At 38.6% G+C, this 6,000-nt stretch overlaps 1 protein-coding gene across 2 annotated transcripts in view; it reads left to right on the forward strand.

Moving 5' to 3' along the window:
- The window catches only part of kcnip1a (Kv channel interacting protein 1 a), a 47,174-nt gene that overhangs the window by 662 nt on the left and 40,512 nt on the right, over nucleotides 1-6,000 (forward strand). The window lies entirely within an intron of this gene.

Consider the following 6,000-nt stretch of genomic DNA (forward strand, 5'->3'; position numbering starts at 1 on the left):
CAGAGAGTGAGTGTGTGTGTGTGTGTGTGCGCTTGTAATGAATGTGAGTAATAAATGGGGAAGAGGAGCCCGCACACACATTGCTGAGAGTAAAGGGAGGGTTTAATATTGTGATTCATTGGTTATTATTTGGTGTGTGTGCCTGCCAAGGGGCCTGGGTTTTGTGTGTGGATGCAACATTAGAGTGGTATCTGTAAAAACAAATCTCATTCAGGTGCTGTTATTGTTGAAGCAGTGCAGGGAAATACACAAAAAGCCTCAGAAACTGTATGCAGCACTGTAGTAGCCTGGAGGCAACACACACACACACACACACACACACACACACACACACACACACACACACACACACACACACACACACACACACACACACACACACACACACACACAGTTCTCTTTGAGTCAATTGACATTTTGTCTGGAGGGATGGGAAACATCATTGAAGTCTGTCACACACAGTAGATGCACAAAGACTACTCAGATGCACACAACCACTTACACACATTTGAAGATGGTTCAAACATTCAGCGACTATGGGTAGAAATGCCCTCAAGGTCTCTCTCACTCACACGTACACACACACACGTACACGTACACACACACACACACACACACACACACAAGCTCCAGCTGAGGTTTGGTTGCGTAACAAATTATTACTTAGAATTAAATGCATACATAGTCAAAAAGGAAGCAGCAGTAACATAAAGTATTTTTTTGTGAGACACACACACACGTATGAATATAGACAGACACACATACTGTACATATGTTAAAAACATGCATGGCACTAATACACTACCATTAAGATACCCAAACAGACAATGAGGAAATGAGCTAATGAAACAACTGATCTGGATTAGATTAGATTATACTTTATTTATCCCACGACGGGGAAATCTGCAGAATATCTCACACACACACACACACACACACACACACACACACACACACACACACACACACACACACACACACACACACACAGTCGATGACCACCAAGTGTGATGAAGGACTTTTTCAGTCTAGTCTTCTATACTTTAGTAGGATGGATGTAACTAATTACAGATACAGTGGTTTTGCTGCTGTAATTTGAAAGCAAATAGTGAACATGTGATGTTGAGCTTTTTTTTACTGAAATTTAAGTTTTGCTCAAGTTCTTTACTTGCTGTGCATTTTAAATCTGCTTAAGTCTGTTGCAACAAGAGTTAAATCTACTGTTTATTTGTGTGTATTTTTATAATGGTGCCTAATGATGTCTAAGAGGGTTAGGGTGTGAAGGTTTAGTTCTAAGGATCAATTATTCAGACAGCTGATGAAGGTCAGATGACACAAATGCTGAGGTGAATGTGCGGAGCTTTTGAAGGACTTTATTTAATCTGGCTTGAACACTGTATTCTTAAAGAGATATTCCATTGATTTAGTATTGCAGTTCTATAACATTTTTGAACTTGTGAGAGACAAATTAAAACAATAAAGGTAAAAATTGAAGCAGTAAAGGCCTAGATAGTCGGACTTTTCCTACATCCTACACCATGATGCAACTTGTTTGCATCTTTCATTAGACGCTATTACCTCTACAACGCTCTTTATGATGAGTAAATGTATCCTCATGTGTACAATTCCCTTAATTTTTTAGGGTAACTAAAATAGTTACTACTAGAGTACTACTAGAAATACTACTAGTACTATAGTCCAAAAACTACTTCTGCTGCTACCGTAGGCAATAAAACAAAGGTCAGAGCATGAAGAATCCACTTCTGTAAAGGCCAAAGTACAACAGTTTCACTCCAAAAATTAAATATAAAGCTTCCCTTCAGAATTCCTGTGTAAGTAATTATAAGTATGTCAATGACTACAAATTTCAGGGTATTGATCCGAGCACAGCCACCAAATGTTTCTCTTCAGTAAGATGCTGACATTAAAGATGAACTGAACTGGAATTTGAATAATGGTGATATAACAGATGTATTTTATTTCTTCTCACTGGTACAATTATTAAAATGGGTGAATTTGTTAAAAGGGATAAAATGGCAAGTTGAAAGTGTTGTTGTTACACGGGCGCCGCCATGTTGGAATTCCACAAAGGGTCTACAAGGCCAGTATTGTCTGTAGCCAACGTGCCTGGCTTCCTTTTCTACACTTCACTGTAACTAAAAGACTTTTTTTCAGATGACTTTTAACACTTAGCGTGTTGGGACATATTAAAAGCCACAGGAATACATTCTCTTATCTCAGTAGCAAGAGGAGCTGCATGAAAAATACTAATGTTTTGTGTATTCAGTGTACTAAAAGACATTTCAAATACAAGTATACTCACAGGATTCAGCTCTGTGTAGAGTGACTATCAGAACAGCATTGACCTCTGCTGGTAGCACTAAAAAATACAGGAAAAGAAATCACATGCTAACCTGATGGGCTGTCATTATACCTGTCGAAAACACTTGACTCAGATTTTGCTAATCATGTTTCCTCTTTGAAATTAAAAGCAAAAATTTGATGGTTTTTAGTCTGCTCAAAAACCTGTAAGAAAACACTGAAGAGTCAAACCTTTTTTTTCCTTAAATCAGACTGGAGCTATATGTACCCAAAAAACTTGGACCTTTTTTTTTTTAATTATAGCTACTTTGCTTTAGCTATAAGCTAAAGATGTAAGAACCTACCAAAGAACCTACTGTTAGTTACAATGTCTGAAACTCAGAGACTTGGTTAATTTTAATTTAGCAAAAATCATGTAGGTCAAAAACAAACGACTACCTGAAAGTATCCAAACGATGAGAAAGTCAATATGATTTGAGAGAAAAGGAGAAGCAAAAATTCACGACAATTCAAGATAATGTATATTACTGTATTTCAGTCGAAGGGGTGAATTATGAAAAGATTTTCTATAGTGAGGAACGGAAATTGTGTCAAAAAAACTCAAAAATAATATTAATGGCTGATTATAAAACGTATGAGACATGGCTTGCAGGCATTAATATGGTAGGGATAGTGTAAAATGGCATCTGATGTTACCTTTTGAGCTGTGTTTTGTAGAAAGATTAGGTGCAATAAGCTGTAACTTAAATCTTAAAGGTGCTCTAAGCGATGTTGGGTGACATTAATTAATGTTGAGTTGGAAGTTTTTTCAAACAAACTGAGACTAGCTTACCCCCCCTCCTCCTCATCCCGTACCCTCCCCCTCCCTTCTGTGCTTCTGCACACTAACCTCTCTTGACGATTATTGGCTGGAAAGCTGGAACACTGTGTGTGCCTCGTGGTGCAGGTGGGCACATTTTGTTTTTATTGCCTTTTGTAGACCCTGGGCTGTCTACAGAGACCACGTTTTTTACAGTGTGTTCTGGGGACAAGCCGCTCGCGGATAGTTAGGAGATGTTTGCTGTATGTAAGAACAAATGTAAGCTAAGACATGCGTGACATTGCCTAAAACACCTTTAATGAAGACTTGCATGATTTTCTACAGTTTTGTTGAAAGGAATTTTTTGTGTAAGCCATTTTTGTGTTAACCCAAATTTAAATTTCAACAATTATGTTGAAAATACCCTATTGTTGTTTTTGACGTGGGCAGTTTGGCCCAGGCATGAGACATTAAATCATAATTTAGATTCCTTATTCATTGTAGCCAGCCATTTATCTCTATTTGCTGTCAATCTCTAGCACAACATTTGAATTAAAGCCAACCCTATCAGTAAATAATCTTAAAAGACAACCAAACAAGCTGAATTTCTGATTTGTTTGCTTCTATTTCACAGAAATCTCAGGTTGGAGTTTCTAGACCCCTTTTAAGCTCTGCTCACTTCCTCTAGCTGCATGCTGATTAGCCCAAATCATTTTCATCACTTTGATTTTCCTCTTAATTTATCTCTGACTAACTGTCACTTTCTGCTCCGCCTTAGCCCTAAACTTGTCTTCAAATTCCTGTCATCCATGAAAATCCTGTAAACATCCTGTGAAGCCATGCCAGGCTGTAAACAGCTTGCAAGATTTTACTTATCCTAGCAATGCAGCATGTCCTCCTCAGGTGCCTCGCTCTGTCATACAACCTGTCTGGATGAGGAAACTACTCTGTGGTTGTTTGGGCACCCAAAACATAGAAAATACAAGTGAATCCCTTCTTTTCTTCAGCCAGACCATGACCACAATATGTCATCAGATATTAAGGTAACAAGCTAAGCTGAAATACTATGTTTTCTGAGAACAATGCTAAAGGCAGTATTTTCTCCATTGACATGTATGTTCTTTGATGGAATGTCTGCTTGTGTTTTGGCCTTTGTGTTGGTATCAGCTGCCCATTCTGACAGTCGGACCGGGTTGCCATATATATAGCTACCTGTAAAAATGTAAACCCAGCACGCTACTGCTGTAGCGATAGTACAGCCATGGAGGCAGCAAACAGAGATTAATGTTGATAGATTCTACCCAATCTTCTAACAGTTGCATGACCAGAGACGTGACGAACCCCAGGTAAATATTCGACATGTATTTGATAGATGGAGACAGATTAGAGCCCAACGTTAGCTACTCAGCTGTGCTGTGGAGTAATATCTGGCTATGTAAGACTAGTGCTTAGCAACATTGATGCTGTGTTCTCAACCTGGTAACCTCCATAAACGTTGAGTCTGGGGAGGGGGGAGCGGGGGAGTTACCCCCCGCTCCTGAATTTGAACTGCATACGCTAGATGTCTGTATTACCAATTGGACATTTAAATCCAACTCATGGGCTGTATTGACTCCCGTTGTGTGTCTGGTTTACCAACTCACACAATTTCATGAAGCAAAAATGTTTGGTAGAAAAAAAAACACTTCAGAGGAAACTACAGGAAACTTACCAGAGGAACAAAACAAAAAACTTAAAATGTGCTGACTCCTCTCAGTCTTTAAAGCGCTCTTGTGTTGGGAATAAGAGCAACATGCAATCTTAATCACCCTTCTTGTCTGTTACTGACTTGACTTTTGTTCATTGACAATAACATACAACAGCAAAAAATGATCCCACTGTCCTACATTTTACTGTGGCTCAATACCAGGGTATATACTTTGGTAACTACTATTGAAACATCTTGTTTAAATACCATGGCTGATAGTTGTATTGGAAAAGTTTTTCAAAATGTTGCATTTTATACTAAGTCTTACTATTTTATTTCTTCCCATTCATGAGTAGACTGCTCAGCAGAGGGCACCAGATTCCTCTTTCTCTTTCCTCCCGATTACTGTAATAATCCCACATTGTCAGGGAAGCTCAGAACAAAAGTGAAGTTGAGTTTTAACCAAGTAAAGCATTAAATATTCAGTGTCCCAAAGCCCCTGCTGATGAAGCAGCTCTTCCTGTGATTGTTGATGAATGAGTGACACTGAGGTACTGTAGATTTTCAAACTGAAGGTTCACCATAGCAGAGTAACTACTGTATATGTAACTTTTGAACGTTTCTAAAATTTGACGATCAAAAATTACCTCTAACAAAAAACAAGTCCAACAGAAACTAAATGATTTACGGCAGGTTGACAGCGCAACAGAGCACACATTCTGATGGGTCACAGGTTTCAGTATAACACCGGAAAAGCCTGTGTTAGCGAGTATCCAGCCAGTTAAAGAGTAGCAGGAGATTTCTTTATATAGGCCTAAGTGTATTTTATCTTAGATGATATCTGCTGTAGTTATGGCGGATACTGGGGCAGGGTCATTACAGGAAAAAGGAAAAAAAAACAATGAACAACTAAAAGCTAAAATGGAAAGTGAAAGACAATGGGCGATATCCGAGTTACACTCTTTTCAACAGATGGAGACAATTACGGGTTTGCAAATTATTTAAAACAGACCCAAATTGGCGCTCAGGTAGGCTATCTAATAACTTTACAACGCGCAATGTGGTTGTGCACTGGAAGCCAACATTAAATTGCGTCCCCCTTCCATTTAGCGCCCGGGTTTTTATTTCTTTAAAGATGAAGTAGGTAAGCCTTATAAAACTACCTTTCTGTCATATTTGCTGAAACTGACCC

Source organism: Etheostoma spectabile, chromosome 10, assembly GCF_008692095.1.
Source record: "Etheostoma spectabile isolate EspeVRDwgs_2016 chromosome 10, UIUC_Espe_1.0, whole genome shotgun sequence".
Taxonomy (NCBI): Eukaryota; Metazoa; Chordata; class Actinopteri; order Perciformes; family Percidae; genus Etheostoma; species Etheostoma spectabile.